Source organism: Parasteatoda tepidariorum, chromosome 6 (assembly GCF_982258835.1).
Source record: "Parasteatoda tepidariorum strain Cologne lab strain chromosome 6, Ptep-v5.0, whole genome shotgun sequence".
Classification (NCBI taxonomy): domain Eukaryota; kingdom Metazoa; phylum Arthropoda; class Arachnida; order Araneae; family Theridiidae; genus Parasteatoda; species Parasteatoda tepidariorum.
The window spans coordinates 31,684,263-31,703,536 of NC_141760.1; the positions used below are offsets into that span (position 1 = coordinate 31,684,263).

A 19,274-nucleotide genomic window follows, 5' to 3' on the forward strand; every position below is an offset into this window, starting at 1 on the left:
TTTGGTAATTTTTCCGTTCATTAGGCATCGGTTTCCCGGAACTCTCTGGTTTACTCTGGTTTTAAAAATTATTGCTCCTATTCCACACATTTAGTAAAAAATACAAAATTGAAACTAAAGAATAGTTTTTATGACATGCTTCAAGATATCATGATAAAATTTCAAATATTTTACCACCTTTAGCAAATTTTATCGCTTTTTATAAAACCATATTTTAATGTTAATTTTACCAAAATCATTACCAAAGAGAGTTGGAAAAATTACCGAGCTTTTCGATATTCCCATAGAGCGAGAGGCATGGTAACGTTTACCATATTCTGTTAATTTTGACCATAATTTTTCTCAGCATATCTTTTTGCTTCAGTTTCTTGAGATTATTCATTTAATGACGATTAAACTATTTTTTTTAACTTTTGGCAGTTAGTTAAACTATCTAGCTTTGAAAAAAAGAAATTCCACTTGAGAAATTTCTTATTGAAAATTAGCTTCTTTCTTTTTTTTTTCATGATTTCCTTAGCTGATTTCGTTAAATTTTCAAAAATCACTCAAAGTAAAAATTTCAGTTAAAAGCAACGTGGGCAATGAAAAATTTTACACAGTGTGTACCTTTAATTGTAAACAGTGGCATAACGCTAATTTCAAGTTAAATAAAACTCAATTAACTCTGTTTAGCTTTTTGACCTTTTTTTAGAAAATTAAATACTTATTATTTGACCTGAAACCGTAAATAAATTCAAAGCTCAATTAAAGTGAAGTTTTTTTTAAAGAAGCGTTTTAAAAGAAATATAGGAGTGTAAAACTCTAAGAACACATGCTAGTAACTACACCGCCAGATGTACTTTACACAAGGTGTTTAATTGAGCTTTCTTAACTTAAAAACATGAATACATTCAGAAATTTACTTATGCGCATCATCAATTACAGCGCATTGTTAGAATCTTGGGCATAATTTCAATTCCAACAATGCCAAAATTATTTCCTCCTCAGTCATATCAGTTCATCCTGATGCCCTTGAATCTTGTTTAATCCATCTAAATGCTGATTCCCTTGTTAATGACATAAGTTGCTCCATACTTTTTTACTACTGCTATATAACCTGAACAATATATACATAGTTAAGTTATTAAGCTTGAACACCAAAAATATTAAATATATAGCATCTTTAAAATTCAATTTCTCAAGAACTATTCGACTGATTTTGCTCAAATTTTGCATTTTGCCATGTAAAATAACATGCTTTAAAATGTTGTAAAAAACTACCTTACAATTATTTAACAACACTTACAATTATTAACAATAACTTACTAAATTACTGGTAATTACTAAACAACTATGTACCTTACAATATCTTAATTTTTTCGACTATTAATAAATAAAATGATAAAAAATTAAAATTTATTTAAAGCTATTTTTTGCATGGAAATATCTTTGTATAAATGAATTTTATAATTGTGTTCAAAAATTTTTCCATTCGCTTAAAAATTTCTTGAGATATGGTGAAATGCTCGAAAAGTAAAATTAGTAATAAAAGCTCCAAAAGTTCGGTCGCTTTCCTAAGCAAACTATGGGGACCTTATTTTCCAGATTAAAGCTACCCCTTAAATTTTGGAGGTCAGAAATCCAAATAATTCGAAAAAAATATATGTTTATTCAGACAAAATACGTTTTGGTGTCCAATTTTGTAAATTAAAATAGCGTATGTTCTATTTTATTAACATACTTGACATCACCCCCTCGAGCTATTAAGGTTTAGTCCTAGAACCTGAAAATCTGTTGGCATTGTGGCAAAGGTTGTCGCTGACATTAAAATCAACCTTACAGTACTATCATGGAAGGGTTATTGTGATTTATTTGTGGATTTCTTATTAAAAAAATTTCCATATTCGTAACTATATGCGTATATTCAGTATACTTCAGTTGAATATTTTATCCTGTAATTTTTTATGACCAGGGAGCCGCGAAACGGAGAGTACCTCAGGGAGAAACGATGAAGCTCAGAAAATATAGCCTAGGGTGGTATTTTCATTGTGAATGTACGGAGCAGTGACTGTCTATTACTGCAAAGCATTTGAATGATGAGAACAGTCAGTACTTATCATATCTTCACAAACTGTTCGCCACTAATACAAAATTAAGTCAATCTAGCTCGATTTGTATCTAATATCATTTTACTAAATTTTTTTCCTTTAGTAATTTGATTAATAAAATTTAGCTTTCGTGCTCACCATTATTTAATTCTGAATCCTAGGGAATCTTAAAAAAAAAAAAAAAATCATTGAAAAAATATTATTTAACCAATAAAAGCACAATTATTTTTAAACTTTGCCTTAGATGTAAGTGCATGGTTTTCTTAAAAAATATTTTATAAAAGTTTATAATACTGAATAATTTTGCATTATTTTACTCATGAAATTAACGAAAACTTTTCACCCATATTTCATACTTGCTATGAAAAAAATGTTAAAAGTTTAGTTCACCAAATTTTAAATTGAAAAGAAAACCCTACAGAGTTAAATTATTAATGAAATAAAAGAGATAATTAGATATGACACTTTTTATTTTAATTCAATAAATTAGTAAACTGATATAACAAAATAATAAAAGAAGAATTGTTGCTAGATAAGTTATAACAATATTGCATTTTTAATGGTTAAGTATTCGATTTTTTTAACTAAACTAATTTATGTTAATTAAAATTTTATTATTTAAAACTAAGAATTAATTATAAGTTTTCAAAGAAATCTTTTTTTTATTTATATATTTATTTAGTTTTTTTAAGTTTCCTTTAAAGCTTTGATAGCGACTAAGTACTTTAAAATTGTTGATAATTAATTTTAGGAAGAACGAATTTTACGATACTTGGCACTTTAAGGAATACAAAAGAGTTGACAGCAAATAATATTTTTCTTTGATTTCCGAGGGAATTTACTCGCCAGCAACTGTAAACACGGAAGTTGTTGCCATTTCCCAATAATCAAAAATGCTTCTTTTACAAACAAAATATCGCCCTTCACTACAAAAGACTGCCTTACCAAACTTTCACAGCTCCATCATGAATCGAGCCGGAAATCGCGCCGATATCGCTGCCAATTCTTTGCCTGACTTGACTTGGCGCCCATTTATGGCATAAAAAAATATTTCGTTCTCAACAAAACCACAGGAGGGATTAGAAGGGGTTGAAACATCTCAGATTGATGATGCTGATAATCGAAAGTGAAGTGTCAGTGGAACAAAGTATTCGCAGGAAAGAACAGAACCCCCTTCAACCAGTTCATTTCTACCCCCATCCCCATCGGTGAATTAGGAGGCTTCTCAAATCAGAGCCTCTGATCTCTTTTAATTAACTGAGAGAACAAATAAATTTGGCTTTGTCGCACCCCACTTCCTCTTTTTGGTATGTCGTCACTTCCGCCATCAGCGACTGACATTACTCATTACACCTGAAGCAGAATTTTTTTTTTACCCGCTTCTCAATTTTTTTTTAAAGTCACCGAATTGGCTTTTTTTATTGATGAGATAAGAGATCTTTGTTTTCTAAAGTTTTCTCAACTAAAAGATGAATAAAAAAAATATTACTTATCGTTGTGTGGCAACACCGGAAAATCGTTTCGCGTTATTATTTGAGAAAACATTTCATTTTCCTTTTTTTTTTCTTTTTTTTTTTTTACTATTGCGATGGGACTAACTGTTATTTATAGAATATGATTATTTTAAACTTAATTAAGAATAAGACATTTTTAACTTATTAAATTTATATTTTTGAACACTTTGAATTCTTTCTATATGACTTAGATTAAATAAATAGGCAGTGATGGAGTACTAGACATAAGCATAGCTTGACGAGGGAAGAGGCGCACTTTTTATTTTTAGAAAACTGATCAACTACATCTATTTTAAGTTTTATGTATGCATTTATATATATAGATACATATGAAAAATAAATATGCATATATATTTAAAATAAACGAGCAGTTTTCTGAAAATAAAAAGTGCACCCTATGATACATTCGCGTCAAATACGCGTTCTTAAAAGTTTTGTTTTATTCTGTAATTTTATTTTTAAAAAAGGAGATTTTTTTTAAAAAAAAGTTGATTTAGTTACATGACATATAATCACATGCCAATATCATGAATGATAAAGCATGAATTAAAATTATATTGAATCTTGCTTGGTATAAAAACAATTATTATAGGTGATGTGATATCCTTATGATTATCAAATTACTTAATGTATTATTTTAAAAAGAATATAATTTTATAAAACGTTATTAAAAAAACATTAAAAAAAAGCGCCATTACCGTAGATAGGGGAAAGGAAGTTGAAACATCTATATCTGTGTATTTTGCAAATTATTTGACATACCCACATATAAAATACTTCATAAATAAAAAACTTCACAAGTACACGGAGAAAATAATAAATGTTAGGAAAATAATTTTCTTGCATAACTGGAAACTCACCAGTGATTTTATTATTTATTACAAATAATAGCAATTTTTATCGAGAATAATTCGAATTCATGGAATATTTTTACGTTCAGAGGATTTATTTCGTTTTATTTTCCATTTAATGTATTTATTACTACTTTTTTTTATCTATCTATTTATTTATTTGTTTTTTAATACTTATTTACTTAAAATCACGACTATTATTTCTACGTTTTGATGATTTATTCTGTTTTGCTCATTCATTTCTATAAACTCACGACGAGAAATTTTACATTCTAAAAACATCTTTGTAAATTTTGGATAGTAGACCTTTAATTTGTACGGACCAGTTCATTTAATTATAACGAGCTTCAGAAAAAATTATTAGAAAAGATCATTAATTATACCAACCACCTCCCTCTGACAAAAAACGCCCAATGCATGTATGCAATTGCAACGAACTTCAGAAAAAATAATAGAGTTGATCATTAATTTAAACGATTATTTAAAGCTTCCTAAGCCACTCCAGGGTTGTACACTCTTTTCGATGGCGGTCACAGCATCTTATTACGAACTCTCAAAGATTCAGGGTTCGTATATAGCCGTGGCCAAAGAACATCTCTCTCGATCTCCTTATCTATTGGTGACCACGAACAACGAAAACGCATCTCTCTAATTCCTCGCCTTGCTCCATATTTCCCCTTGAATTGAAGAACTTTAAGCCAGTGGCCATATATTTTGCGAGAAAATATTTATGGGCAGAGGGGCATAAATTCAATATTACGGTCAGTGTCTGGAATACTTTTTGACGATCACTGACAGTAATTCAGCAGTGAGATTTCTTGGAGTTTATGTTTTGAGGATTTATTTATATTTATTCCGTTTTATACATAAATTTTTATTTATTCAAATTTCTGAATATAAATTCTACGTGAAACATTGAACAAAATAACACCTTACAACTATTGTCTTAAAAACAAGCAAAATTTCATTTTCTAACTTCATCTATAGCTGATCAAATTGAACGTAAGACTACTAAAATGCATGCAATCCATAAATAATTTCACTTCAATGGTCATGCTTTTCCAAAAAAGGTGCCGACGAGTAAGTCCTAACTCGTTTCTTAAGCAAAATTTATTCATATTATTAAACAGTCTCTTGTAATTATTGTAGAGACTATAACCTGATTCACATTATTGCAGAGAGACTATATAACCTAATTCGACTCAAATAAAAGCATAATTAACACTTGCATACAGAGATTTAGATGTGTAAGCAGTGGTATGGACTCTAATTATCTCAATACTTAACTAAATTGAATTATAAATTTAATAGTCAGAATTTAATTAATTAAACGTTAATTCAAGCGAATAGCAATGTTAATGGATTATTATAATTTACTAATAATCCTTCAGTCTAACCGTGTTGTTTCGGTTGAACTATTTAAAAGTAATACAAATTAATTGCCAAATTTAACAAATATATATTTTCAATTCAATGTTAAAATTAATCTTTCATTTTAAATATTTCCTTAAAATATTTAGAACAGGGTTCAAACTATTTTTTAAATTTAAAAGCTGCTTAATTCCTTTTTTAATTTTGGTTCTGAACTAATTGATTTATTTGTAGTTCGCGTGAAAATAAAAATTTTCATTTTTCAAAAATTCATTTTTTTAACAGAAACAATTGTAAAAATACAATTGCGAAATAATTGATAATTTTCATTGAAAAAGTTTTACTTTTGAATTTTATTTTGAATATATATTTGAATTTAATTTTGAATCTAATGTTTTGAATAATAATTTATATTCTATTATTCATTTAATGTGAATGAACAATAAAATATAAATTATTTTTAATTTGTTTCAGCACTCTCATAGGATTTGAAACTTGTAAAATGTCAGGCTGCTCGGAGAAAAAATTCTGCTAAAATTGCCATTTTGTATGGTTAAAACATTTCTCGTAAAAAGTGATAATTCTGGTAATAAATATGAAATATACGTTGTATAAATAATTCATATGGTAATAATTCCCCTTCATATGGTAACAGTATACCGGAAATTCAGGTTTTCCAAACTAAAGGCCGTATTACCTCACATTTAGTAAAAATTACAATACTGAAAAGTAAAATTACAAAAATTACAAAATTATAAAACAGTATTTCGTTAATAATTTAATCAAAAACATAACCAAAACTCTTCGATAACGTTACCGTTCTTTTTGGTGTTTCCCCAGAACCAGAAATAGGGCACATTTTACCATATTCTAATAGTTTTGATCATACTTATATTCTCAGTGTAGCTTCAAATAAAATTTAATAGTAATCAGCTTTTTTTACCTTTGTCATGAAAAATTATAGATTTCATTGTTTTATATAATTAGCATCCTCCGCTGTTTAGCTATCTAACTTTTTAAATATGCAGAATTTTAAGTATCATTAGTTTTAGTAAGTTTGTGCATTCAAAAGACAAGACAATAAGTATGTATAAACTCATAATTTACAAGTGACAGTGAATTTAATTTTTGCCTCTCACGTGTTTACATTTTCCAAGATTTGTTGTTTTAGTGCATTTCTTTTTATTTAACAAGATGAATTTAAAAAAAAAAAAAAAAAAAAAAAAAAAAACACTATCCAAATTGGTTGACCCATTCTTGAGTTATTAAAAACCATCAATACAGGCATGCCGGCTTTATCTAAGAAGAGCACTAAAATAAACTAATAGCTAAAGCATAATAAGAATTGGAGGTAACTAAAGCTTAAAAGAGTAAACGTCTAATTCCGTAGATTATTGGCAAAACTTTTATCCTAACAAAACATTTGTTAACAAAACAACCATTTTAAAAGAAAATAATAATAATAATAAATTATTTTCCTTTTAAATCAAAAACTTTTTGACTTTTCTTAACGAAGCCCAAAAAAGTGAACGATAAAAACAAGTTATCACATAACAAAAATCAATTACTGACATCTATTCAACAAGTAAGACTTAAGTTGCGTTCGTAAAAGTAGACTTCTTCATATAAAAAACATTTTTTAATGATATATAAACTTATTCCTCTCTAATGACATTCCTTTGTGCATCAGAAAGAGAAAAAATGAAAATCTTAAATACTTCTATAATTAACTACATATATAATTCCCGTCTATCTAGAAGATAAGCCTTGTCGCTAGCATCTGGCTCAAACAAAGGGATGAAGAGAGCATAAAGCTGGTTGTAACGGCATAACCTATGCAACTTGAGGCCATATTTTCCTCTCCTTCATGTTTCAAACCCTTTTTAAGTCTCCTTCAATTAACTTGTGCTCGACACGATGCATTAATAAACCCCCAAGAGCCCTTGTGATTCTTTTTTTTCTCAACAACGCTATTCTTTTTGTTCTAGTTGGTTAGGGAACTTTATAGGGAAAAGTAATATTTCGATAAGGATATAACTTCGCTGGGAGGGAAAAAAAGGTTAAAATTTCAGACTTTTGATGATTTCTCAAGACTGAAGACACGTGAGTATTTAAAAGGCATTTTCTCCTGTATTCATGAACTCGTGGGAATTAGCTGCTTTTGAAAGTGCAAAGTGCAGTCTGAGCCTAACGTGCAAAGGATGAACAATCTTTTCGAATGAAATAATTTTAATGAATTCGTATTAAACTTCAAAGAAATATGATCCTTTTGGGATCTTTGAAAAAGTTTTCAGTTCTCTTTAACTAGTACTGCTTATCAGTTTGATTTATGTTTACATGTTAAGAATAAAGGTTTTTATGACATGTCTCAAGATCAAGACTTACTAAAAAGAAATATATATACTCATATACACAAACATTTGTTACCCGTTCCACTAGTAAATTATTAAAGTTTTTATCAGGAAGTGTATTTTTATTTACATTTATTTATTTTTCTGATTGTACTTAAAGTTTTTCATCAAAAAATATTCTTGAAATGTGCAAAACATAGCACAATATTAAAAAAATAGGTTTTATTTATCTAAAATTAAAATTAAAATCTTTATAAACTCGTTTCATTTTCAGAAAAAAAAAACGTTTAATGAAGTGTAATATTTATCACTTAATTTCTTTTTTCAACTGTAAAAGTTCAGCGCCCCGCTGCGTTGATAAGCTGAACCCCTAGTTATAGTTTATCGGTTTCTTTGTTATTTTTAATTGAATTTTACTTTAATTCTTAAAAAAAAAACTATTTTTTATTAAAGCAAGAGAAAGTACAATTTTCCTTATCATCTACAGTAAATTACGACTTAATTTAAATATTTTAATTATTTTCCATTTTTCTTGTTATTAGATGTATGTATGTTATATAATACAAATTTTCATTAACACACGAAGAAAAGAATCCTTTGAAAATTGATATATGGTGCTGTATAGTAATGACCTTTTCAAAAAAAAAAAAAAAAAAAAAAAACACTTTTTTCTGGTTAAAATCAAAATATAATGAATTTCAACTATTCATTTGGTAATTTTTCCGTTTGTATTGGTAACGATTTATAGGAAATTCCAGTTTTCAAAATTATAGTTCTTATTACTTCACATTTAGTGAAAATTACTAAACTAAAAAGTAAATTTAACCGAATAAATAGTTGTTATGCCATAGATGGCATAAAAACTATTATCGAAAATACTGAAATAAATTACCAAATTTTACCATCGTTACCATATTTTATCACGTATTATAAACCGTATTTTGTTGTTAAATTTACCTAAATCATTACCAAAGCTCTTCAGCAAAAATTATCGAGATTTTTCGTGTTTCCAAAGAGACTGAAATATTGTAAATTTTACCACATTCTACTAGGATTGATTGTACTTTTTCTCTTGGTGTATCATGGAATAGGACACGGATTATGGAATATGACATAACAGTATTTCGTCCGTGAATATCATTCGTTCATGCTATCAGTAGATTCCGTTTAGAACAATTGTGGTTTTAACTTTATATTTGGAATTTATTCATAAATGTTAAGTCCAGGCAATTTATGTCACAGCGTCAGCCAACTCCATATTTTAGTGTAAAATACGGTTCTGTCGATGTTATTCAGCATAGTTCTGGATTTATCTGTATTTGATGTTACGCACCTCACACAGTAAAAGTATTCAAGAAACCTAAAAATTTGTGCGTATATATTGATAGAATAATGTATGAAAATGAAGACTCTCTATTTAGGAATGTTTCAGTTTAGAATAAGGGCATTATTAAAAAAATACGAAAAAACGAACTAATCTCATCGATCTACGAAACAAAATCTTATAAAAAATATTATTTCAAACAATTTAATGGTTCACATTAATTCCATAAAAGGTAGTTTTAAAACGCCTATGTATTGCGCAGCCAATCTTTCACTGTATTTGGTCGCTTATTAAATGAATGCAGCATAATTGTTAAAACTCATACTGTAAAAAATGGATACTCAAATCACGAAACTTTCTTCGTTTTTGACAAAACTGTTTTCTTATGTATTCTCCGAGCAAAAATTTCGTCAAAAGTACGAAATAACTATCGTCACTTCTAAGAGGTAACGAATTTCTTCAAAATTAAAGAAATATTTCGTCATGCTATTTTTTCCCCAAAGAAAATAAAAACCTCGTTGTGCCTAATGTATAGCAGAGCATACATAGAGTAGAGAGTTAAATTACACCGACGCCCGTTGCGGGATTCGTAACCAGAATCTTCCAGGTACGAGACCTTCACCACAGTACTACCGGTACTAGAACTCCTTCACTTACAGTACTAGAACTCCTTCACCTCAGTACTACCGGCCAGGTTAACATGTCACTTTATTTTTGATTGTCCAGTCCTTATTCTTGTTTCGTCATTCTAGTCAACAATCTCTCGCAACGTGTTACGATAAGGTTTCGAGTTGAACATTTTCGTCATATATTTGAGAATTTTCGTTTCACCACAAATCACGTGATTCAGTGACGAAATGATTCTCAAAATTAACGAAATACAAATTAAGGATTGCTGAATCATGAAAAGTGAGAGTTTAATTTCTGAGAGTGCATGCATAAGAAGTATATGATAATTAAGTTAAGATTTTCATGACATAAGTGATGAAACTGTAACTGATAATTACATCAAAATTTATTTTCCTGATTTCTTCTTCCTTGATTCCAACGACGGAAAATTTCAGGGAGAAAAAAACATTTTCAGCTAATCCAGAAGACAAAGGAACTCCTGGATCAAGTATTGGGAGAAATTTGCTTTCCTGGAGGAGTTTTTGATGGAACTACCCCGCATTTGCGTTACATGGAGAGGAAAACCACGATAACCTCCCACTGTAAACCTGACTGCAAGGGGACTCTAACCCAAGATCCGTTTACAACTGAGGATATTTTATGTCTGCACTGTAGTCGGCGCGAGCCGAGTGCCGTATGTCCAGCCATGTCTGGGATTCGGAAGCGATTCACCTTATTGGAAGGCGAAAGCTTTATCCCCTAAGCTACCACGGATATCTTTTTGAAATTGAAGGAGATCTTTAATTTGCGAAAGCAACAAATTACACAATACGGATAACACACGGAAGAAAATGATGAGCAACAGTGAGTGTAACCTCTACTCTATCCTCAACTCTATAAGCAATTTCGCAGTTCATCACTGACGTCGTAGAATGTTGGTCAATGTCTGTTTAATTTTGTGCATTTTATAATCTTTATTCAGCTGCAAATAAAAATTTTTAGCTATTCATTTGCACATTAGTAGAGCTGCATCGTATAAAAATGATTATCACGGATATGGAAATTATTTCAGGGTATATGGGCCTTTATTCCATTTTTAAAAGAATAAGGGGTGAAAGGGGAATAGATTTAAGTGACTTCTATTTTGTACTTTTTTGATTTTTTTTTCAAACGTTGAGTCGATTTACTAATAGTTTAGAAGCTATTCAGGTTTTATGTCCGAGAAGCAGTCTTTTTTACTTATACCTATTTACGTATTTAACATTGTTATCTAGGTAAGTGAGGTATGTTTACTTATGAGTATTATTAGGCTAAATCGAATGATAGTAAACCCGTATTGTCTGATTTAATAGTCTATCAGTTTTCACATTCATTAAAGTTTTCGCGGGCACAAAGAAAGAACAATTTTTGCCTATGCAAATTTACGCAGCTGGCATTGTTATCTAGACAATTGAGGCATTGTTTTAAATGGAATTTTTTACGTTAAATCCAATAAAATCAAAATTTATCCTTTGAACTAATAGTTTAAAAGAAACGAGAGTTTCATGTATGAAACATACAATTTTTAACATACCTTTTACTCATAAAATACTTATAACATCAAAACTATTATATCTATCAAATAGATTTTGTTTTTAAAATTTATTCTAAAAATTATTCATAAAATAATGCCTAACTTGTAAATAAAACAACGTCTTAAAGTTTTATTGCCTTATAATTAATTAATTAATCTTACATTAATTATAATTATCATCATAAATATTACTTTTACGAATTACAATTTTTTCAAGAAAAAAAATGATTTTCAAATACAAGAGGTTTGGTTTTGATAAATTAAATGTCATACTTAAGTTTATTATTGCAAAATTTAAAACATTCATTATTGGTATTATATAATCTAATAAAAAATTACAAGACTTATTTTAGAACAAACGTATTGTAACATACAATTTATAAATTCGAATTAAATAATAACTAAAAAATCATTACATTGGAAGCACTCATTTTATGTACTTTATTATTTTTGTTACGGCTTTAAATGTGCTTTGCATTTTGAACAACACAAAAATCAATTTAAAAATATAATATTTAATGTTAAGAACATTTAGAACATTATTCATTTACATTTTTATATTTATTATTTTAATTTCGAGCATAAAAACAATGCTACATCTGTTTCCTTCTACATCAGTTAGACAAGATTCTGCAAAATATCTGAAATAAAGGAAAGAGAAATTACTAGCATGATAAAATATTACCAATACATTATTAGAATAACTATTAATTTGAAATTAGGGTTAAGTCTTCAGGTATCCGTCAAAACCCTATTTTAAGTCGAATAGATATTTTGTTTACAGTTCTAGGATTATTCTATGCACAAAGAAATATGGGAGGCATAATTGATTTGGTAATTTTTATGATTGGACTGGAATTTATTTGTTTTAGAAAACATAAATTATATTAAAAAAACATTTTTTCTCCATTGAATATAAATCTATATTAAAGAATTAGTAAGATAAACTTACATACTTGACTCCATTCTAGGAAAGCAAAGTAGCAAATGATAAATGTATGTTAACTTTGAATAAAAATAGACAAAATATTATGCAAATCATCATGCACCAAAACAAAGAGGGGGTGAATGTAGAAACAGATTAGAAAATAAAAGGAAAAGAATTGCGGAATATATTGAAAGTTGGGATTGTGGAATTTGTATTTTTAAAAATTACTTCTTATATATTATATTACTACCTTTTTTCAAACTTTTAAGTAATTACCGTGAAACAGGATAACTTTATGGGAGACAAGGTAAAAATTTGCCATACATGCTTCCTGAGTTTTCTAGCTTGTTTCTGTTTTAAAACAGGCTTTTTAAAATTTAAAAGAATTCTTAGAGGAGAATGAAAGAATTATTTTGCAAATAAAAAAATTAAAAAATTATTTCAAATAATTGAACACATACTTATACAGTCATCAGAAATAAATATTAGAATTTAAAAAGGAAGAAATGTAATATCTATCATATTTTATATAATGCAACAGGATTTGGCGATTTACTTGGCAAATATTTTAATGCGGAACTTTTCGCCAGGAAAAATCATTATCTATATAAAAATGAAATTATTTCGATCTAAAGTAATCAAAACTTTGGAACAAATCATACTAAGTTTTAATTTTATAGTTAAGAACAAGTAAATTTTCTTAAAGAAAAACATTTAACTAGAAAATAGTTTACTGCTCTTACCACCACTAAAATGATGAATAGGTTGCTGTTATTGTACATCAACTGCATTGAGATGGTCATCTCATCATATGAAAGTACTTTTAATTCTTGAATTTAAAAGAAATTGTTAATTTTAAACTACAAAACTGTTCCATTTCATCAATGAAAAATTTCACCCGATCATTCTCTTCATTTACGTTACTCTTCCGATATCTTCCGATTTAAAGAACGAAACTTCTGTGCCTGACTTAGAAAAAAAAAATTATTTACGTTATCGCCATTTTTATTTACATTTGCTAACGTCATCACACAGAACTGAAACGTCATAAAATGCAAAAGATCTGATTGCTCCAAGTGTGAGTTGCTCTTAATTATAGGCAATTTTTTTTTTATCAGCGGAGAGAAACAGTTGCTGATATTTTGGGCAACTGTGATTTCTATATCACAAAGTATTCTCGAGCAATTTTTGGAGAAAGTTGTGGATACGAATGCGCATACTGTTGACTTACCGGTTTCGTTGCCAATAACTTTCATTGTGTCATACCCATTAGAAAAAGTTAAAGGTTAGAAACTTTAAGTAATGTGTTTTGAGATTCGCTTAGATTCTTCATGATTAATCAATAAGTAGTAAAATAAATGAGATATTTTGTCTTAAAATTAAGAGCAGCATTTCTTTTCCATAAAGTAATTTTATGTCAATATCTTATTACGCAACATTTTATGATGAGCATATTTAATTCGCTATCTAAACTTATTGACCTTTTGACAGTTTCCAAATAGTCTATTAGAAATATTAGATTTTTTTCTAAGCTTCATGGGCTGAACTGTATCTATATTTAAATCAGTATATACACTTACTTAACGTTTTACTTTTAAAAATAGCAAATAAGTTTCAGTTACTTTAATAAGCTTTGTACACTGAGAAAAGAAGCAGGATCAAAACCACCAGAACCAAAAAGATCGGTAATTTTTTCCGGAGAGCTTTGTTAATGATTCTTTTTAAAATTAGCAATAAAATGTGGTTTTACGATATATGATTAAATTTAGTAAATGTAGAAAAATTTAGTAATTTGATCATGATAACTTAGAGCATGGCATAAAAGAACATTTATTCGGTAAAATTTGCTTTTCATTTTTATATTTTTATACTAAATGTGTGGTAATAAGAACTAAAATTTTGAAAAGTAGAATTTTCGGTAAACCGGTAGAATTTCCGATACCATATGAACGGAAAACTAACCAATTTAATTGTTCAAATTCGACATATTTTCTTTTAATAACCAGAACTATTTTGTTTTTCATACCAAAAATTTCATTATCATACAGTACGATAATTTTACCAGAATTTTTACTACGAGTACAAAATTTATATAATTTTTTCGCACTGTTAATAATTAATCTCCTTTGTAAAAAAACATTGAACGGGTTTATAAGTAACTGAAAGTTAAAAGAAATATTAAAATTGTCGATAAAGTTTCAATGGTAATCGAGCAAAATGATTAGATTTAAATATTCTCCCAGTGGAAACGGGAACTAAATCAATAAAACTTAATCTGTGTAATGCAATAAAATATTTTAGTTTTATTTTATAGAATACTTTTTAATTTAGATGTAACTGTCTGCTCATTTTCAAAAAACACAAAACAATAGTTGCTATCTCAGAGATTGGTGTGTGAAGCGAGGTGGGGCATAGCTTTCTAATAGAGTTAAGAAAATAATTTTGTAATTTTAAATACTATAAAAATATACTGTTTAAAAACAATTTGTGACATCAAAAATTTCCATTATATTTAAGTTTTTTAAATACAATGTCAAATTCAGCCTATCCCACATTTGAAAAAAAAATCACTTTAATGTTTATTTCAAGGCATTTTAACTCTATTCAGAGTACTATTCGAAAATATAACTCAATCTCAACATTTTACATCTTATGCAATAATTAATTCCCGGCGAAACAATTTTGCACTCATTAAAAAGCAAAACTCGCCTAATTATTCAAAAATGTAATAATTAAATTAAATCTGTATAATTCACTTAATTTTTTTTAAATATAATAAAAACGCAGACAAGCTCTTAAGAATATTACAATAAATAGACGAAACTGTTAGAATTGAAAATTATATTTTTAATTATTATGATTCAAATGACTATTTCATGAAATGTTTTATAATATCACTATTGAAATATTTTCATTAAAAATTATTATGAAAAAATAATGTATCTATACATGAACCAAAATTTCTAAGCACATTATAAATAAATATTTAGCTAATTCAATTTTTAAAAAAACTGCGATTTAAAAAGCATAAGCTATTTTATGTTTATTCACCAGATTATATCAGGTATATTTCAATTAACTCAAATTATTTTAAAAAGCTTCACCTGCAGATGCACATCCCCCTCATATCTATTCAAAACATTTAAGAAAAAGAAGGAAACTTAATTTATTATGAATGATGCTTTTAATATTTTTAGAAAGAATAATATTTTTTTTAGAATATCAATTACTCTATTTATAAAAGAAAAATCAGTCTAGACGGAAATCTATTTTTTGAATCATTATGAAATGCAGTTTCAGTAATTCTTTGAATCCAATAGAGTTTGTTGGATGCTGTAAAAATTCATGTAATTTCGTTATTTGTCACGTTGTACGATTTAAGTTCGTGGAAATTTCGATTAGGTTTAAACTTATTAAGAATACCACATATTTATTTGCTATGTGATTTCGCTATTTATTTATTTGATATAGAAAATAAAATCTCTTGCATGTTATGAAACTCCCTATAAATTAGTCTTCCAATATATGTTATCGCAATGGGTAAACAATTTATTATAAAACATGTACATTTGATATGTTTTTGATATGCGAAATAAAATATCTTCTATTTTAGGAGACTCACTTAACTTTAGTCCCTTCGTAAATTTTATTCGGTTCGGTTTTATTCATATGCAAATAAAATCTCTCATAAGTTAGGAAGTTTGCATAAAACTAATCGCCACATATATATTATATGTTTAATAAGTCAATAATTTCAGAAAAATAAATCTTAAGAAACTCCACTCTAAATTAAATTAGTAACAATTATAATAAATATGAAATTTTTAAAATAAATTTAAAAGTTTTTTTATGAAAAGTTCAATTGATCTTTCTATTTATAAAAACATATTATGCGGAAAAATACACAAGCATAACATTAAATCGCCAAATTAAGGAGCTTAATTTGTTTAATTATTAAAATACAGAGAAAATAAACATGATTTAGTAACATAATTTGAATTAAAATAAAGTTGCTTACCTAAAAATTAACATACATTAATTAAATTTGCAGATAAGCAGAATGAACGAAACCGACATTTATCAAGCAGTATAGCAAAACATTGGTCTGGTTAGAAAATAAACAACAAATAATGAAACTTTTATTGACTTTAATTACTGACATTCGTAATATAATTTGTAAATAAACAGATGACTATTTTCAAATAATCCATGAAACATAAATTAAAAACCAAATTCCCTTATAGATAACAACAGTTCAATAATTTAAATTGAAATGAAACGACTTGTCTTTTAAAATAGATAAATAATAAATTTACCCACATTATAAATAGATGTACAGATAGAACATTTTTTAAGGATTATAACCAAAGTGAAACTTTGCTGATGCGAAGAAATAATAAAATAACTATAATTTTAATTCATTTCATAACCTAAACCATATCTTATTTCTAAATAAGCACTTCATACTTGTTGTATAATCCATAAAAGTGCTCAGCTTAAAATCCGAAATATCTCAAGGACAAAAATTTTAAAAAATGAATATTATGTAGCTCAATTTTAACAGAAATAAAGTAGCGTACCTAAAAAGTAATATATCTAAACTATTTTTTTTCTATCTTGAAAATAGAAAAACATATCTTATGTAGTATAACTAAACTGAAACCTTACTGGTGCGAAATAGAAAAAAAGAACTTTAACTTTAATTCGCATAATAACCTGCACCATAACGTGCCAAAGCAATAAAAACCCTTATTGACTTTGATTACTGACCTATTCGTAAATAAACCAAAAAAACAATATTCACATAATTCATGAAAACGCCAAACTAAAAAAAAAAAAAAACTGAGTCCCTCATGGACAAAAAACTATAAGTAATGCCCTAGAAAAAGAACAAAAAGTTAACCTTTCTCTTTTGAGGTAAGGGCAAAACGAAAACGAGAAGCCATCCATCCAAAATGATCATGGCTCCCTTATGCTTATGCTTACCTTATCTTTATCAGCATTCACGGAACGAGAAGACTTGTAAAGAACAAAAACCATCCGTCTCGGAGCCCCGAAAATATCACCCACATTTTTTTATGGACAACACTAGAAAAAAGAAACCCTTTTACCTGGCCATTAGTGCCTGGGCATTGCAGCATAAACGGACTCGTGGTATGGTGCCTGACTTTTTGCCTAAAAGAGAGCAGTATATATGTCAGGGGTGTGTGGAGGAGTGGAGAGAAGATGGCAAGCAATTTCTAGGATTGCTAGGATTCTTGGGTTAGTCTGCTCCAAATCTAAGTTTGCCCAAGGGAGCAGGAGCCTAGAGTGCTCCGGGCACGGTATGTAATAACATGTAGGGTTATTGTTATAGAAGAAGAGGTGTTATTTATCTTCTGCATGTTATATGCGGCAGGTAAGTTCGCTAGAGAGCAGATTGTATGTGTTTGTGTGTGAATGGAATGTTCTTCTATTGTGGTACAACGCAGTTCTACCACCCTTTTTTTTTCTTTATCGTTTAAAAGAAGTTGTGATTTTATGAAAGATTCGTTTTGCAGAGAGTGCATTTTTTTTATACTTTTATATCATTAAAAGTATATTTATGTGTAAGAAAAAGCATGAAACTTTGAGTACATAATGTTTCAGATGATAAATATACGAGTACATAAACTTGAATATATTTTACTTCTATGTTCTATATTTAGTTACCAAGATGAAATGTTTTAAATATTTAAGATTATCTGAAAGGTTTACTTATCTAAAAGTGCTCGTATTATAGCGAACAATATGCTTAATCTTCAAAAATATATAACATAAAATAATTAAATATGCTTTAGATTTTTGATATAACAGCAGTTACTCAGGGAGAAAAAATTCTGATAAAATATTGTATGGTAAGGACATTTCTTGTAAGAAAAACCATAATTCCGTTACTAAAACCAAAATATACGGTATTAACACTAGAAGTGCCGTTGAGGTCATTTCGAACATTGTTGCCTTCATTTTTTTGATATTATGTTGTTTTCAAAGATGCGCGTGAGATTCGAAGCTACTATTTTTTTTACCATTCTTAAATTGTTTCTAAGTAGACTGTATCAAAATTTATGCATTGATGTTGATTAGTGAAATAAATAATCATAGAACTACCTAAAACAGCAACAAAAAAAAAAAGCGATCATCTTGACTTCCATAAAAAAAGCTAATTTATGAAGCTTCATGTTTGCTTTTGATTTTGGCAATAGTTCAAACCTTGTGAAAATGATTTGTGGAACAGAAATCTATCTACCCCAGAATCAAGTCCACCCTGTTAAAATATGTCACGTAATAGTTCACGTTAAATTATATGGTATCTTAGATTTGATGCTCAAAATAGCTTAGTCGAGCTCTTATTCATTTGCAAATTTGTAATTGCGTCTGAAAGAAAGCATGTGCATCCTGATTATAAATAATTATTCTCTTATAATCCTGACCAAAAAGAAAAGAAAGGTAAATAGTCATTGCCATGTAAGTAAAAATACAAATTTATCTCATGACGGAAACTTCAAATTTTTGTTTTCAACTGACACAAAATTAAAAAAAACTTTTTTTTTCCAGTGGTTATCTTTATTTGTTCAAGTTAAAAAACAGCTTCAACTGAATCACAAATCTAGGAAAATATGTAGCCCGGAGTATAGAACATAATAA

At 28.1% G+C, this 19,274-nt stretch overlaps 1 long non-coding RNA gene across 1 annotated transcript in view; it reads right to left on the reverse strand.

The window, feature by feature from the left end:
* Nucleotides 1-12,106: 12,106 nt before the first annotated feature.
* LOC139425316 (uncharacterized) overlaps nt 12,107-19,274 on the reverse strand; it is a 49,526-nt gene continuing 42,358 nt past the window's right edge. Inside the window, exon 2 of the long non-coding RNA XR_011636509.2 lies at nt 12,107-12,321. This is a non-coding gene — a long non-coding RNA (uncharacterized LOC139425316). The remainder of the gene's footprint in view (nt 12,322-19,274) is intronic.